The sequence below is a fragment of the Schistocerca piceifrons genome, chromosome 5 (genome assembly GCF_021461385.2).
Source record: "Schistocerca piceifrons isolate TAMUIC-IGC-003096 chromosome 5, iqSchPice1.1, whole genome shotgun sequence".
Classification (NCBI taxonomy): Eukaryota; Metazoa; Arthropoda; class Insecta; order Orthoptera; family Acrididae; genus Schistocerca; species Schistocerca piceifrons.
This window is the reverse complement of record NC_060142.1, coordinates 641,344,414-641,363,032: the sequence shown is the minus strand read 5'-3', so window position 1 is coordinate 641,363,032 and position 18,619 is coordinate 641,344,414. Positions and strand designations below refer to the sequence as shown.

General features: G+C 42.7%; 1 non-coding gene across 1 annotated transcript; it reads left to right on the top strand.

Annotated features, from left to right (window-relative positions):
• Positions 1 to 14,755: 14,755 nt before the first annotated feature.
• Positions 14,756 to 14,830, top strand: Trnat-ugu. Its single transcript has one exon. It is a non-coding gene; the product is annotated as a tRNA-Thr (tRNA).
• The last annotated feature ends 3,789 nt before the right edge of the window (positions 14,831 to 18,619 follow it).

Below are 18,619 nucleotides of genomic sequence, written 5' to 3'. Positions count from 1 at the left end.
CACACATAGTCTCTGCTGTGGTACATCGGTACCTACCGACAACCAAACTAACTTCCCTGTACCCGAAGTTACTTTGACATGCGTAATCATCTTTAATGCCCTTGTACGCGGTTCAGTTGGTGACATATTAGCAACGGATGCACCTCGTGACGTAGAAACATTTACAGCTGTTGTACCCATTGAAAACAAGTTTCCACTAAGTTCAACTGTACGCTGTGAAAGACTAATTTTAGCATGGTGTTTATCGAGGAAGTCCAGTCCGAGAATCACAGAATACACTTGTCCCACAGTCGGCAACACTTCCATTTGCTCTCCGATCTCTACAGTTCCAATCTTAAAAACGAGCTGTGTTATACCCAATGATTACAACTCATTATTCCCTACTCCACGTAATATATACCTAGGAGTACCTAGTCGTCTCCTACCCACGAGGTCTAGACTAGCAACAGATACATGTGCCCTGTATCAATCAAAAGCTTTTATCTGTTATTCCTTACAACACCCATCAAGGAACAATCCGTCTCTGTACTAGTTTTCACCGTACTTCTGCTTACCGGGAATGTCTTCCGACGGACGAAACACTCCCGTTCCCGTTTAACGCTTTTTCCTGTTTATTCCCGTTACCATTCTGCTTACTACGACACTCATTCGCCTTGTGACAGTAACGTTTACAAGCATAGCACTGCGGCTTTCTGCATTGAGCCTTCACATGACCTGTCCTCCCACAACGGTAGCAATTCCTGGTTCAAAAATGGTTCAAATGGCTCTGAGCACTATGGGACTCAACTGCTGAGGTCATTAGTCCCCTAGAACTTAGAACTAGTTAAACCTAACTAACATAAGGACATCACAAACATTCATGCCCGAGGCAGGATTCGAACCTGCGACCGTAGCGGTCTTGCAGTTCCAGACTGCAGCGCCTTTAACCGCACGGCCACTTCGGCCGGCTAGCAATTCCTCTCCGACGCAAAGATGCGTTTATCATTGTGAACCCTTGTTTCAATGTCTATCTCCTGCAGATGCGTTGCAATACGCAGTGCCGCAGCTAAATCCCCAGGATTCTCCATCCTAATCCTACGAAAAATTTCTGCAGGAATTCCCCTGAGGAATACATCGAGGGCTCCGTTTTTTGCCTCTCGTAGTAATACACGATCTGCATCAGGATAACAAGATAATTCATAGGTCTGCGAATTAATTTTCCGTATCCTATCTGCAAACGTCTCCACTGTCTCATTGACCTTCTGTGTCAAATTAGCTAACTTCTCCGTAAAAAAATCTTGCGCTATTCTGCTTACGATATTTTTGTCGTAACCCATCTGCCAATCCTTCAAACGTGCTCGCCTTACTAAGCGTCTCATGGTACATCACGAACGTCTTGGTTTCCCCTGCAAGTCGCAAATTTGCCATACGTAACGTAGTTACGTCCGACCAATTGCTCATTGCAGCTGTTGCCAAAACATCGTTAATGAACGCTGTGACATCCTCTGTTGTTTTACCCGAGAAAGGCGTGATCAGGTTAGCTACTGAAGGATATATTGCAAGGTTGGACATGGCTACTGACCTGCACTCACTTGAACCCGTTTGCGACTCTTGTGCCGAGCGCAAGGTCTCCATTTGCGTCATTAATTCTACATGACGTAACTTATGCTGCGCATTCTCTTCTAACAATTTTGAGACTTGCTCCGTCAGAGCAGCTATACTCACTTCAGTACTAACAGATCTTGTTTCCGCTATGATTTGTGCAAATTATCAACAACTTACTCTATACTGAATTTACTACTCAGAACAATAACTACACTAGCTACTCAACTCCTTTGTCACAGTTGAGCACTACACACAAGAAGATAAACAAGACTCACAATGCACAACTAAACAAAATTAATTCTTCCGCCTTGTTATTGCCCAGCGACACTCTCTACAATTGTGCGCTGCGTGACCAAACTGTCTACAAGTTGAACATTCTACTGGTACAAACTTCGTGCATGGCTCCTATGCCCCGTTAAATTACACACAGTACATCCGACTGGTACCAAGTACGTGTCTCAACTGTTTCCCAAAAACTCAAACAAATCTGCTCTTTCCATAGGTCTCACAAAGTGCGCTCCCAACACAGAACATGCATCCATAGTTATTAACAAAAATCACCTCTTGCACTTACCACTACACCAAATCTGTAGGCGGTGGGGGCGAGAACTTCTGACACTAAATCTGTATGCGGTAGCCGCGAGGACTTCTGACCTCAAATATGTAGGCGGTGGGCGCGACGACTTCTGACACCAAATCTGTAAGTGGTGGACACGAGGACTCCTGACACCAAATCTGTAGGCAGTGGGCGCGACCACTTCTGACACCAAATATGTAGGCGGTGGGCGCGACGACTTCTAACACCAAATCTGTAAGTGGTGGACACGAGGACTCCTGACACCAAATCTGTAGGCAGTGGGCGCGACCACTTCTGACACCAAATATGTAGGCGGTGGGCGCGACGACTTCTAACACCAAATCTGTAGGCGGTGAGCGCGAGGACTCCGGACATCAAATCTGTAGGCAGTGGGGGCGACCACTTCCGACACCCAATCTATAGGCGCCCCGGTGGTCCCGGTCGCCTACGGTGGACTGGATGGCCGAGCGGTGACCTCTCCAGTTGTCAGGATGCTAGGAAATGGCTGTATAAGCGTCAGGAACGCCAAAGAAACATAATTAATTCAAAACACTTTTATTCCTGCCCAGTACAATGTGACTAGGTGATGTCAACGACCTTCCCCGAGTCCTCACTGACTCGCAATGATGACACCAGATCCGGGCCGCACAGTCTTGCTAGCGCAGCGCCGCGTGGTGTGACGTAGTGAAGGAATGTCCTTACTTCGGCCGCGCTTGGCTGGCGGCGCCCGGCTAGGCGGCCGGCTCGGCTGCGGACAGCAAACTGCTGCGCGTAGGCGGCTCCGGGTTGGAGTCCCGACGCTGTCGGCACGAGAGGCGTTCTCGTAGTGCGGAGTGTACTCTATCCCACCCAGTTTTCTTCCCTGCTCCTCCTGGTGGCTCGTCTGCGGTGGACGGGCGGAAAGGGCTGCAGTCCCCCAGCGTCGTCGGCTCAACCGGTTGTGACGGCGGATGCACAGGGCCTAGGCCCCGCACGATCTCGACGGCCGCTCACTGATGTGGTCAGCATTGGCGGCGAGTGAGTCTGCAGCGATGTCTGCTAATCCTGGGTTGATGATAGACAGCGGCAGCAGAGAGGACCAGAGCTGGTACTGTCCCCTCACGTCTCGTGCTGGATGGGCCGCCCTTACTGCAACATTTTCTTAATAAGGATTAACATGTTGATCACCGAGCCGAGCGCTGCGCAGCGACCCAGTACACATCTAATTGCAAGTCTGACTGCGAGTGCAAGTGCCTTGTTGCTATCAAAGCTGGCGTATTTAAAGGAAGCACGAGCGACGTCCTGACGTCATCTTCGTTTGTAATAAATGCCTTCGTTCCACTTATACTGCTGATTCATCTGTCGTACTCGCCCCTTAGGTGTTCTTGCGACAGAGTTACGTGTTGTTGCGGCAGACTTACGCGAAGTTGTGAAATGCACTACAGCTGACGCTATACCTCTGTCTTGCACTCTACGAAAGTCTCCGTCTAACACAAACCCACGTACTAAGCAATTCTCTGTCGCCTGTTGTGTGTAACCAGGCCATTGCCCCTGCGTGACGACGCATTCCATATATGTGCAATCCTCTTAGCTCTTGCCTAACCTACTGCCTCTGGCTCTCGGCATACGCAACGAAACTTTGACAATACTCCACGTTTCCAACTCTTTATTATTCCGTGACACTACAATTCTAAGGCCCTCTGCCGGCCGCGGTGGTCTCGCGGTTCTAGGCGCTCAGTCCGGAACCGCGAGACTGCTACGGTCGCAGGTTCGAATCCTGCCTCGGGCATGGATGTGTGTGATGTCCTTAGGTTAGTTAGGTTTAAATAGTTCTAAGTCCTAGGGGAATGATGACCACAGCTGTTAAGTCCCATAGTGCTCAGAGCCATTTGAGCCATTTTAAGGCCCTGTGCAGTACAGGAAGAATTCATATACATCGGTAACAAGACGTGCTGTGGCTGCGTCCTTTACAGGTAGTGGTTTAATTAGTACCTTTTCCAGAACAGAAGGTAAACACTTGTGGTTAAGGAGTGGTTGAAGATATCTGTTGTAGGTGGCACCAGTGGGTCAGTGATAAAATTTATCATTTGGACTGTGGTGAATCGTGTCCAGTAGATACTTTTTTGATACGCAGGCCCGCTTCTTTGACGATATTGCGAGTAATATGCTTGAAATAGAATTTTTCGTGGCTACAGTCGTTTGCTCCATGAAGTAATCAACGAATCACTGTTTCGTCTGTGGTTCAGTTGTGGTTTAGGTAATATGAGGTGCCGGTTCAGCTCCTTGGTTGAAACAACTGGATCATCTGCTGCTTTTACTATCCCTACTCCAAGACCACGTAGGTTTTTCCATGAGAGAGCAGGTCTACTTCTGTGGTCTTTTAATGTATGAGCATTCCTGAGTTTAGCATTTCTCACAGATTGAATGACACTGTTTGCGCTTCTGCTTGTAGGCAATATGATTTTCAGGCGTGAAGTCTATTTTATATGCCCGATGTGCAGTGTTCCTGAGATAAGTGAACTGTTTTAATTCTTCAGTTAGTCAAGGTGCAGATTTCTAGCTTATTTTTCCGGTCTTCATGTGAACATATTTGTAGCATAGCTGAGTAAGTATTTCATAGGTAGAACATTAAGGTATCATAATTGTAATCAGCCAACTAATTGTAATCAGCCAACTCAGACAAATTTGTAGGTGTAACAGTCTTTGAGAACATGGAATGGAATGATTATACAGGCTTCATTCCAGGTAAATCAGAGCGAATTATACTGGTTAAAGGACTGCATGCGAAGTATTCGTGCGATCAAACCGTGGATACTGTTCATATGTGTGTGTGTGTGTGTGTGTGTGTGTGTGTGTGTGTGTGTGTGACCTATATTAAAGGCGACTACAGCCTATCCTGAAGAATATGGAGAAGGGTAAACGAATATTCACGTGTTTTTATGAGGCAGGGCAGAGTTGTAAAAATACCATGAAACTTGAACTGACAGGCGGCTGGAGATAGTCTTCAGCCGTCCAGTAAAAGACTGTTTATAAATCTTTAAAAACTAGTGTTGAGACGGGAATCTATAAACACACTATTGCTCGAATAGGGATCGTGAAGACAATGTGGGACTTGCTACAGTGCCCTCAGAGACATTTAAACAGTCGCTCTTTCCGGGCTCCATACTCGAATGGGACGAAACCTATTATTTGTTGAAAGGCAAAGTAACATCTGCCACGTCCTTCTCAGTGGTTTGCAGACTATGGATGTACATGTAGACATACAGGTCGGAGAACCTCAATTCTTGCCACTGTAACTGAATGTGATTTCTTCTACTTTATTTTTACTACTTTCCCACAAATGAGAAATGTTCTCCCACTGTCTATCTTTAAATCGATGGAAAAATGGCATTCACAAAGCACTTATTAACATCCATCCAGACACAAAACATTGGGCGGCTGTAAACTTTAGAAAACTGTAATACTATATGCGTTCATTTTTTTCCTGGTTCCCAGGTATTGTGCAAGCTGTGAATTACGCTTGTCACTTCCTAAAATTATGTTCTGCGGTTCAGTAAATAACAAATCAACTACCCAGAGCAAGGTTTCTAGCTTATTTTTGGCATTAATAGAAGGTGATGGGCCATACTTCATATCTGCTAACTGGACATTTTCTTAAAAATTCTTCAATAGCGTATATGTTACGGCACATACGAGTAGTTTCGGAGTACAAATAACATGATCATTCGGTTGGTAGTAGCACTGTCGTTAGCAGTGTGCCACTCTATGAGATGTAACAGAGAGAATCGGTTGTTGGTGACGCTGTTGATCGGTCTGGAAATAACCAGCAGAAGACAGAGAGGCAAACGTAGAGGACGGAGCTCTTTGGAAATATGATTCTACAAAGACTGATTAGAGAAGCGCGATGATTTTCAGGTAATTTCCCCACTGCTTTACTTGCTTGTGCATAAGTTTATCATGAGTTTGAAAAGGGAAAATATTTAGGACGATTTTTTCTTGATTCGTTAGGTTCAGTTAGTTTCACTGCCGTGACGTTATTAAACAAAGTAATCTGCTCTTATAGCTGGAACTCAGAGTTATTGACTCACCACTCCTTTACTATTTCATTAACTAGTTTCATGGTAGAGTCATAAGAAGTGATTTTCGTAAAGATGGTTGTAACTGTTAAAACAGAAATGAAAGTCATAATACAGTCTTGAATGCTAACCTCTTTTGAATCATTCAGTAATTTTAGTTCCTTCCACCATCTCCTCACGAAATTATGTTTTGTAATTATGTGCCATCGCACAGCACTGAACAGAACACAGTCACCCAAAGTGAAACATGACGCGTAGAGTATAGTTGCTTTTCTCTGCATAGCACTTGGTGAGGTTTTATTCCTTTAAATGGTTTGCTGCTGCGCTGCATTTTAATTTTCACGAGCAGTACCGAGTTTCCGTCGCCACGAAGTACGTCAAAAAATTTGTTGGGGACAGTTTAATATCACATGCAAGAGACATTAAGATAGTTTACAGTTAACTGTCTCGATTCAAAACGGTCATAAAGATCACTTTGGACAAATAAAGTTCAGATTTCATTTCTTTATCAGATATTATTACTGTTACACTGTAGTGTTACATGCTCACGTGTGCATTATTTAACACTAATTTTATTTAGTCAGTTGGATTCATAAAAATACAGGGCATTTTATTAAAAGCATTTTCGTCATTTATTCTTTCAAAATCTACTCAGATTGTCTCCAAAATCGTTTATATAGATAACCAACAGCAAGGGCACATGAAGCTATCTTGGGGAAAGCCAGAAATCACTTCTGTTTTACTCGAAGACTTTCCGCCAGTTACTAAGAACTGTGAGCTCTGTGAAAGAAAACCACGAATCCAGTCACACAGCTGAGACGATATTCCATAAGCACACAATTTCGCCACAAGCCGCTTGTATGGTACAGTGTCAAAAGCCTTCCGGAAATCCAGAAATACGGAATCAATTTGAAATCCCTTGTCAATAGCACTCAATACTCCGTGCGAGGAAGGAGTGTTTCACAGGAACGATGTTTTCCAAATCCGTATTGACTGCTTGTCAATAGACCGTTTCCTTAGAGGTAATTCATAATGTTCGAACACAATATATGATCCAAAATCATACTGCCTATCTATGTTAATGATACGGGCCTGTAATTTAGTGGATTACTCCTACTACCATTCTTGAATATTGGTGTGACCTGTGAAACTCTCCAGTCGTTGGGTACGGATCTTTCGTCGAGCGACCTGTTGTATATAATTGCTGTGTTTGGAGCTATTGCATCAGCATACTATAAAATGAACCTAATTTGTATACAGTCTGTACCAGAAAATTTGCTTTTATCAAGTAATTTAAGTTGCTTCACTACTCAGGGGTATCTACTTCTACGTTACTCATGTTGGCAGCTGCTCTACATTTGAATCCTGGAATATTTATTTCGACTTCTTTGGTGCAAGAATTTTGGAAGGCTGTGTTTAGCAAATCTGCTTTAGCAGCACTGTTTTTGATAGTATCTCCATTACTATCGCGCAAAGCAGTCATTGATTGTGTCTTCTCTTTCACATACTTCACATACGGCCAGAATCTCTTTCGATTTTCTGCCAGGTTTCGAGACAAATTTTCGTTGAGGAAACTATTATAAGCATCTGGCACTGAAATCCGCACTAAATTTCGAGCTTCTGTAAAAGATCGCCCGATCCATGAGATTCTGCGTCTGTTTAAATTTGCCATGTCTTTTTCGTTGTTTCTGCAACAGTGTTCTGACCTGTTTGTGTACCAAGGAGGATCAGCTCCGTCATTTGTTATTTTATTTGGTATAAATCTCTCAATCGCTGCCGATACTGTTTCTTTGAATTCAAGCTACATATGGTCGACACTTATTAATTTGGAAGGAGTGGAGATTGTTTCTCAGGTAGGCTCAAGTGAATATTTATGAGCTTCTTTGAATAGGTACATTTTTGTTTATTTTTGGAGGATTTGGGGTTACAGTATACAGTCTCGCAACGGCAATCCTGTGTTCACTAATCCCTGTATCCGTCTTGGTGCTCGTTATTAACTCAGGATTATTTGTTGCTAAGAGGTCAAACGTGTTTTCATAGCCGTTTACTACTCTCGTGGGTTCAAACAACTGCTCGAAATAATTTTCAGATAATGCGTTTAACACAGTTAGGGATGAGGTTTTATGCATACCTCTGGAATTAAACATGTATTTTCACCAACATATCGAGAGAATATTAAAGTCACTACCAACTGTAATTGTATGAGTCGGGTACATGTTTGAAACGAAACTCAATTTCTCTTTGAACCTTTCAGCAATTGCATCATCTGAATTGAGAGGTCGGTAAAAGGGTCTAATTATTATTTTATTCCGGTTGGCAAAAATGACCTCTGCCCTTACTAACTCACAGGAACTATCAACTTCAATTTCACGACAAGATAAACTACTTCTAACAGCGACAAACACGCCACTGCCAGCTGTGTTGAGCCTTTCCTGTTTTCGAACCCCGCTAGGTTCTTCACAGACATTTCGGCTGGACTTACCTCCGGCTTTAGCCAGATTTCGATGCCTATAACGATATGAACATCAGTGCTTTCTATTAGAGCTTGGAGCTCTGGTACTTTCCCACACAGCTATGATAACTCAGTACTGTTATACCGATACCTCCTGTGTCTACGTTATTCCTGTGTTCGGCCTGCAACCTTTGTGACTGAAGACGTTTTTCCCTTTTCCGAGACCCCCTGACCTTGTACTTGAAGTTATTGATTATAGCGAAGTCATACTAAAAGTTCTTTCTCAGGAAATCTCACGTGTTCGTTATATCTCTAATGTCATACTCTTTGATAACATTTTACCATTGTATCTAGACCCGTGGTCTAGGGGAAGCCATGTTCGGTCAGAAACCTGGCTGGTCTCTACCAAAAAAACTCAGTGAAAGGATCAACAACGAACTTCAGTGGATGTCTTGTGACGTCCGCTACGACCAAACACAACGAACAAAATACAAATAAGTAAATAAATAAATAAAAATAAATAAATAGAAGGGGGGTAGCATCTTTGATACATAATCAAAATGTCCTCGGTCACGATTTTGAACCCAGCCGCTGCTTAAATTATGATTAAAAATCAGCACTGGCGGCCGAAGACTTCCAGCGTATGAAGTGTCCCTCATCCTGCCAACGCTCTTATCAGAGGGCAGTGGAGCGGATGGAGGTTCATGGAAATCTCTTGCCCTGGGTGTGGGAAACTGCCCCTAAAGCGCGAAGAAACAGCAATGATCAACGGCATGAGGATGGAGAAGGCAATGGAAACCAATGTATTAAAGGCATGTAACGTGTATCCACAGGAAATGTGGCCTGTAATTGAAGAAGTGTTATGATGATCTCCCCCTTGGCAAAAGATTACGGAGCAGTCCCCCATTCGGATCTCCGGGACGGGACTGCCAAGGGGAAGGTTACCATGAGAAAAACATTTAATAATCAATGAAAGGATAACGTTCTACGAGTCGGGGCGTGGAATTTCAGAGGCTTTAGCATTGTAGGCAAAATAGAAAAACTAAAAAGGGAAATTCAGAAGCTCAATCTAGATATAGTAGGGGTCAGTGAAGTGAAATGTGGAGAAGACAAGGATTTCTGGTCAGATGAGTAGAGGGTAATATCAGCAGCAGCATAAAATGGTATAACTGGAGTAGGATTCGTTCTGAATAGGAAGGTAGGGCAGAGAGTGTGTTACTGTTATCAGTTCAGCGATAGCGCTGTTCTTATCAGAATTGACAGCAGACCAACACCGACAACGATAGTTCAGGTAGACATGAGACATCGCAAGCTGAAGATGAAGAGATAGAGAAAGTGTATGAGGATATTGAAAGGGTGATACACTACATAAAGGGAGATGGAAATTTAATAGTCATGGGGGACTGAAATACAGTTGTAGGAGACGGAATAGAAAAAAAAAGTTACATGACAAGCAACGGGAGAGGAGAAAGACTAATTGAGTTCTGTAACAAGTTTCAGCAAGTAACTGCGAATATCTGTTCAAGAATCACAAGAAGAGGTGGTATACTTGGAAAAAGCTTGGTGATATGGAAGATTTCAGTTAGACTACATCAAGGTCAGATACAGATTCCGAAATCAGATACTGGATTATAAGGCTTACCCAGGAGCAGATATAGACTCAGATCACAATATAGTAGTGATGAAAAGTAGGCTGAAGTTTAAGACATTAGTCAGGGAAAATAAATATGTAAAAAGAAGTGGGATAATGAAGTACTAAGAAGTGACCTTATAAGTTTAAAGTTCTCTAAGACTATAGATACAGCAATAAGGAATAGCTCAGTAGGCAGTACAGAAGAAGAGGAGTGGGCATCTCTAAAAAGGGCCATCACAGAAGTTCGGAAGGAAAACACTGGTACAATGAAGGTAACTGCGAAGGAACCATGGATACAGAAGAAATATTTCAATTGATCTATGAAAGGAGGAAGCACAAAAATGTTCCGCTTAGTTCAGGAATACAGATATACAAACCGCTGACGAATGAAATAAACAGAAAGTGCACGAAACTAACACCTAATGGATGCAGGGAAAATGTGAGGACATCGAAAAATAATGATTGTTGGAAGGACAGACTTAGCGTACATGAAAGTAAAACAACCTTCGGTGACATTAAAGCAGGGGTGATAACATTAAGGGTGCAACGGGATTTCCATTGTTAAATGCAGAGGAGAGAGCAGATAGGTGGAAATAATACATTGAAACCCTCTATGAGGGGTAAGATTTGTATGAAACAGGAGTCGATTTAGAAGAGATAGGGGATCCAGTATTAGAATCAGAATTTAAAAGAGCTTTGGAGGACTTAAGCTCAAATAAGACAGAAGGGATAGATAACATACCAGCAGAATTTCTAAGTGTGGCAACAAAACGGCTATTCACGTTGGTGTGTATATTTTTATGAGTGTGGCTACATACCATCTGACTTTCGGAAAAGCATAATTCACACATTTCCGAAGACAGTAAGGGCTGACAAGTGCGAGAATTATCGCAGAATCAGATTAAGGGCTAAAGCATACAAGTTGCTTTCAAGAATATCACACATAACACTGGAAAAGAAAATTGGGGATGAGCTAGATGTCGATTAGTTTGGCTTTTGGAAAGGTAAAGGAACGAGAGATGATATTCTGACGTTGCGGTTACTAATGGAAGCAAGACTAAAGAAAAATCAAGACAAGTCCATACGATTTGTCGTCCTTGGAAAAGCATTCGACAATGTAAAATGGTGCAAGACGTTCGACATTCTGAAAAAAGTAGGGGTAAGCTATAGGGAGAGACGGGTCATATACAATATGTACAGCAGCCGAGAGGGAATAATATAAGTAGATTACCAAGAACGAAGTGCTCGTATTAAAATTTCCGTAAGACAAGAATGTAGCCTTTCGCCCACACTGTTCAATCTGTACATTCAGGAAGCAATGATGGAAATAAAAGAAAGGTTCAGGAGTGGAATTAAAGTACAAGGTGAAAGGATATCAATGACCGGATTCGCTGATGACATTGCTATCCTGAGTGAAAGCGAAGAAGAATTACATGATCTGCTGAACAGAACGAGCAGTATAATGAATACAGAGTACTTGTTGAGGGTAAACCGAAGAAAGACGGATGTAATGCGAAGTAGTAGAAATGAAAATGGCGAGAAACTTAACATCAGAATTGATGGTCAAGAAAAGCAGACTTTTTTTTCTCTTGGTCATGAGTCATCCGACTGGTCTGATGCGGCCCGCCAGGAATTCCTCTCCTGTGCCAAGCTCTTCACCTCAGAGTAGCACTTGCAACCTACTTCCTCAATTATTTGCTGGATATATTCCAATCTCTTGCTTCCTCTACAGTACCATGTAAGTCAAACCCTCATGTCCTAACAAATGTACTATCATCCTGAACCTTCTCTGTATCAATGTTTTCCGCACCTTCATTTTCTCTGCGATTTTGCGCAGAACCTCCTCATTCCTTACCTTATCAGTCTGCCTAATTTTCAACATTCGTCTGTAGCACCACATCTCAAATGCTTCGATTATCTTCTGTTCCGGTTCTCCCACAGTCCTTGTTTCACTAGCATACAATGCTGTACTCAAGATGTACATTTTCAGTAATTTCTTCCTCAAATTAAGGCCGATATTTGATATTAGTAGTCTTCTCTTGGCCAGTCTACCCTTTTGTCCTCGTTGCTCAGTCAGTCATTGGTTATTATACAGCCTAGGTAGCTGAATTTCTTAAGTTCATCTACTTCGTGACCATCAATCCTAATCTTAAGTTTCCTGCTGTTCTCATTTCTATTACTTCTCATTACCATCGTGTTTCCTCGATTTACTCTCAGTCCGTGCTCTGTACTCATTAGATTGTTCATTCCTTTCCGCAGATCATGAAATTCCTCTTCACTTTCACCCAGGTTAGAAATGTCATCAGCGAATCATATCATTGATATCCTTTCATCTTCAGTCTGAATTCCACTTCGGAAGCTTTCTTTTATTTGCATCATTGCTTCCTCGATGTACAGATTGAACAGTAGGGGCGAAATGCTACATCCTTGTCTTACAGCCTTTTTAATACGAGCACTTCGTTCTTGGTCGTCCATTCTTTATTATTCCCTCTTGGCTATTGTACATATTGTATATGACCGGTATCTCCCTATAGCTTACCTCTGCTTTTTCAGAATGTCGAATATCTTGCACCATTTTACATTGTCGAATGCTTTTTCAGTGTCGACAAATCCTATGAATTTGTCTCGTTTTTTCTTTAGTCTCGCTTCAGTTAACAATCGTAACGTCAGAATTGCCTCTCTCGTGTCTTTACTTTTCCTAAAATTAATCTGATCGTCATCTAGCCCATCCTCAGTTTGCTTCTCCATTCTTCTGTATACTATTCTTGTAAGTATCTTGGATGAATGAGCTCTTAATTTGAGTGTGCGATAAATCTCACACTTGGCAGCTCTTGCCGTCTTCGGAAATGTGTGAATGATGCTTTTGCGGAAGTCAGATGGTATGTCGCCTGACTCATACATTCTACACACCAAAGTGAATAGTCGTTTTGTTTCCACTTCCCCCAATGATTTTAGAAATGCTGATGGAATGTTATCAACCCCTTCTGCCTTATTTTATCTTGTCCTCCAAAGTTCTTTTAAATTCTGATTGTAATACGGGATCCCCTATCTCTTCTAAATCTTTTTCTATCACATCAGACAAATCTTCCCCTTCACAGAGGCTTTCAACGTATTCTTTCCACCTATCTGCTCTCTCCTCTGCATTTAACAGTGGAATTTCTGTTGCACTCTTAATGTTATCACCCTTGCTTTCTATGTCACCGATGGTTGTTTTGACTTTCCTGTATGCTGAGTCTGTCCTTCTAACAAGCATTTCTTTTTCGATGTCTTCACATTTTTCCTGCAACCATTTCATCTTAGCTTCCCTGCACTTCCTATTTATTTCATTCCTCAGCGACTGATACACAGTGCGGCAGCGTTCATAGTAGGATATTAAAAACACACCATTAGCCAGTAACTGTAATTTATTTATTATTTCTTATGTCAATTAATAGTTAAAGGTATGCCATTTACTAATGTGTAAGTCATTGTCCATTGTGCGGATTACTTTTTGAATATGACTCATGTCAAATGATGCCCCTCTGCACACACATTCATCTAGGCGGCGTTTTTCATAACTTGGCGTAACGTATTCCCTGGGACGTTGCTGACGGCAGTTCTGATGCGATCCTTCAACTCAGGATTGGTGCCACAACGTGTTCGGAACACATCTTGCTTCAGGTAGCCCCAAAGGAAAAACTCTGCACATGAAAGGTTAGGTGAGCGAGGCGGCCAGGAAAAGTCACCAAAACGGGAAATTACTCTACCGCGAAATGTCTGTCGCAAGAAATCCATGCAAAGTCTGGCTATATGAGAGGTCGCTCCGTCTTCTTGAAACCATAATTGTTCCACATCCATGTCGACCATTCCTAATTGGGGAAGAACGAAGTCTTGCAGCATGCTTAGGAAGCGTTCACTGGTGTCAGTTACAGCCACACCGCTTTCATCCTCAAAGAGGTAAGGGCCAATAATCCCAAAGGAAGTAGCTCCACACCACACTATGCCACAACAACTGTGCAAGGGCTTGATGTGCAGTTCATGCGGGTTTACATCACTCCAATAACGCACATTCAGTTTATTCACTGAACCACATAACTCGAAATGAGCTTCATCTGACATCAGGATGGTGTGCTACATTTGTGGATCTTGGCGAATAATATCATGCATATATATGACGGTAGTATCTGTTCCCGAAATAACGGTTACCGTGGATGACCATGCAGCTTTGCTAGAAATGAAATGATAATTAAATGGACACCCTAGCTGCAAACAGGCGTTGATGTACTTCATTGGGGACATGTTGAAAATGTGTGCCCCGACCGGGACTCGAACCCGGGATCTCCTGCTTACATGGCAGTATGATGAGCAAACATCTATTAGGCGCACTACGAATGTAGTGGTATGGACATGTTGGGAATGTGGATCTCACGGGGAGCGTGCAAGGGATAAGTCCTTGCAGACACAATATCCTCTGTGCCCGCGGTGGCTCAGATGGATAGAGCGTCTGCCATGTAAGCAGGAGATCCCGGGTTCGAGTCCCGGTCGGGGTACACATTTTCAACATGTCCCCAATGAAGTACATCAACGCCTGTTTGCAGCTAGGATGTCCATTTAATTATCATTTAATATCACGCATGGTTAAGCAGAATGTTTAGCGTGGAACGCAATCGCGAGGCCTAATTTCCTGAACAATTCGCAGCTCATATGGGTGAAAATGCAGATCTTCGTGCGATCGGACATACGCACAGTTTGCGCTTGACGACAAGCAAACCTTTTTGGGCTACGCAGTAGTCCAGCTTGAACATTTTCACGGCTTCTGGCGTCCGCACAGTTCTTTCACTTCTTCCCGGTTTGCCACTGCAAACAGAACCTTTTGTTCGAAATGCACGTACCCACCTCACAATGGTCCGTCCATCTGGAACTTACCCAAGTTGAAATCTTGCCGAAATAGACGCTGGGCAGCAATAACAGAGTCGTTATTCTTGAAATAACTTTCAACCGCAAAGGCACGATGCTGTGCACTCCACCGCTCCACATCATTGTCACACTCAAAATGGTAGCTCATTAGTACACGAATGCGCCAAGAGCTGGCACCCATTCCTGCAGTACGTCATTGTACTACGCAAATCAAATTACGCTAAGAACACTGCCGCACTCTGTATTTCTGTATACCTGAACTTAGCGGAACATTTATGTACTTCGTCGTTTCATCGATCGATTGAAGTATTTGTCCTGTTACCCACGGTTTCTTCGCGGTTACCTTCTTTGTACCTAAGTTTTCCTTCCCAACGTCTGTGATAGACCTTATTAGCGATGTCCATTCCTCTTCAACTGTACTGACTACTGACCTATTCCGTATTGATGTATCTACAGAGTTAGAGAACTTCAACCGTATATCCCGTCATTCCTTGGTACTTCCGTATCCCACTTCTTTGTGTACACATTCTTCCTGACTAATGTCTTAAACTTCAGCCTACTTTTCATCACTACTATATTGTGATCTGAATCTATATCTGCTCCTGGGTACGCCGGCCGGGGTGGCCGAGTGGTTCTAGGCGCTTCAGTCCGGTACCGCGCTATCGTTACGGTCGCAGGTAAGAATCCTGCCTCGGCCATGGACGTGTGTGATGTCCTTAAGTTAGTTATTTTTAAGTAGTTCTAAGTTATATGGGACTGATGACCTCAGATGTTAAGTCCCATAGTGTTCAGAGCCTTTTTAACCATTTTGCTCCGGGGTACGCCTTAAAATCTAGTTTCTGATTTCGGAATCTCTCTCAGACCACGATGTAATCTTAGTGAAATCTTCCCATACCACCTGGCCTTTCCCAAGTATACCTCCTTCTCTTGTGATTCTTGAACAGATACTCACTATTACTAGCTGAAACTTGTTACAGAACTCAGTTAGTCTTTCTCCTCTCCCATTCCTTGTCCCAAGCACATATTGTACTGTAACGCTTCCTTCTACTCCTTCCCCTACAACTACATTCCATTCCCTCTTTACGAACTGTATTACCCTCTCAGTAACCTCATACTCCTTCTCTATAACTTGATCTTCAGCTTGCGACGTCGGCATGTACACCTGAACTTGCATTGTCGGTGTTTGTTTCATGTCGATTCTCATAAGAGCAACCCTGTCACTGAACTGTTCACAGTAACACACTCTTTGCCCTACCTTCCTCTTCACAAAAAATCCTACTCGAGTTATACCATTTTCTGCTGCTGTTGATATTACTCTGTACTCATCTGACCAGAAATCCTTGTCTTCTTTCCACTTCACTTCAGTGACAGCTACTATATCTAAATTGAGACTGTGCATTTCCCTTTTTAGATATTCTAGTTTTCAAGCTTCTGACATTCCATGCCCCGACTTTTAGAGCGTTATCCTTTCATTGATTATTCAATCTTTTTCTCATACTTATATCCCCCTTTGCAGTCACATCCCGGAAATCCGACTGGGGGACCATTCCGTAATCTTTTGCCAATCGAGAGATCATCATGACACTTTTTCAATCACAGGCCACAGGTCCTATGTATACACGTTATGTGCCTTTAATGCAGTGGTTTCCATTGCCTTCTGCATCCTCATGCCGTTGATCATTGCTGTTTCTTCGGGCTTTAGGGGCAGTTTCCCATCCCTAGGCAAGAGAGTGCCCTGAACCTCTGTCCGCTTCTCCGCCCTCTTTGACGAGGTCGTTGGCAGAATGAAAGTTCTTATGTCGGAAGTATCCGGGCGACAATGCTGACTATTGATCAAAATTCAACCAGCGGTGGGATTCGAACCTGGTACCGAAGATATAGCAACTGTGAATCACAGACGCTACCCTAGGCCACAGGTTTACATAGAGAAGGAATGGTAAAAAGGGGATTCCTGACCAAGATCAGTCTACTAATGTCAAATATCGGCCTTAATTTGAGGAAGAATATTCTGAGAATGTACTTCTGGTGTACAGTTTTGTATGGTAGTGAAGCGTGGACTGTGGGAAAATCGGAACAGAAGAGAATCGAAGCGTTTGAGATGTGGTGGTACAGACGAATGTTGAAAGTTAGGTGGACTGATAAGGTAAGGAATGAGGAGGTTTTGTGGAGAATCGGAGAGGAAATTATATGTGGAAAACACTGATAAGGAGAAGGGACAGGATGATAGAACGTCTGTTAAGACATGAGAGTATGACTTCCATGGTACTAGAGGGAGCTGAGAGAGCAAAAACTGTAGAGGAAGACGGAGATTGGAATACGCCCAGAAAATATTAGAGGACGTATGTTGCCAATGCTACTCTGAGATGAAGAGGTTGACACAGGAGAGGAATTCGTGGCGGGCCGCATCAAAGAAGTCAGATGACTGATTGCTTATTTGATGCACAGCTTTCCTTTCTGTCCTGTCTGCATGCAGACAAATGCAGAGATTTCCATACCTTCTGTCTTCTCTACTGTATTATCAACACACACTCTCCCCCACATGTCATCTCCATCTTACTTACTTTGTTCGAACAACATGGTGCAAACACCCGTTCACATCATGGTAAAATCTTTTCTGGGTCCCAAATTGTAGAATAACTTCTCTAAGTCCTTCTCAGTAGCAGGAACCGGCCACTGGAATAATCTTCCGCATTGCAATAGGGAAGTGGATAACATCTCTAGTTTCAGCTAACAGGTAATTACATATCTGCTGAAGCAACAATAATGATTACCACTGTCCTAGTACGCAGTCGTTACCGTTGTACAGTCATCTTTCTTATCAGATATTCCTCATTTCGCAGTATACTTACCTAGCGCAGTCTCCTTAAATTTTGTTTCCCCAGAATCCGTTACACCAGAAAACATCTATTTCGTACACCATTTAACTCCTTTTATATCAGCCACTATCGATTTGTTGTTATGGTCATTATTATTATTATTATTATTATTGTCAGAATTAGTCATACCAACAGCATTAGTGCAAGTACTGCTAGTATTAACTTTATCAGTTCATAGTCAGTATTATTTACTCACATTGTCAATATAGACACTCAAATCATTTTAATGCTAGTTGTCATATAAAATGTTATTTCTTAGTTAACTAAGATGTACAGAAGCTACTGTACGTGTGAAACCCTGCTCCGAAGTAAGAGAGGGCCTGATAACCCTAAACAGATCATGATAACAAATAAATAAAAACTAAGTAAGTACATCGTAACATGCCCTCGTAACACAACAGAAAGATAGAATAAGAGATCTGTGTACGACGTATTGTAATAAAACGCATAAGTAAGGCACTGCACACAGCGTGATCCAAAACAGTTCTAATTTTTGCCGTTTCTTGCGAAGAACTAGTTGTCTGACAAAAAGATAGTAATGATAGA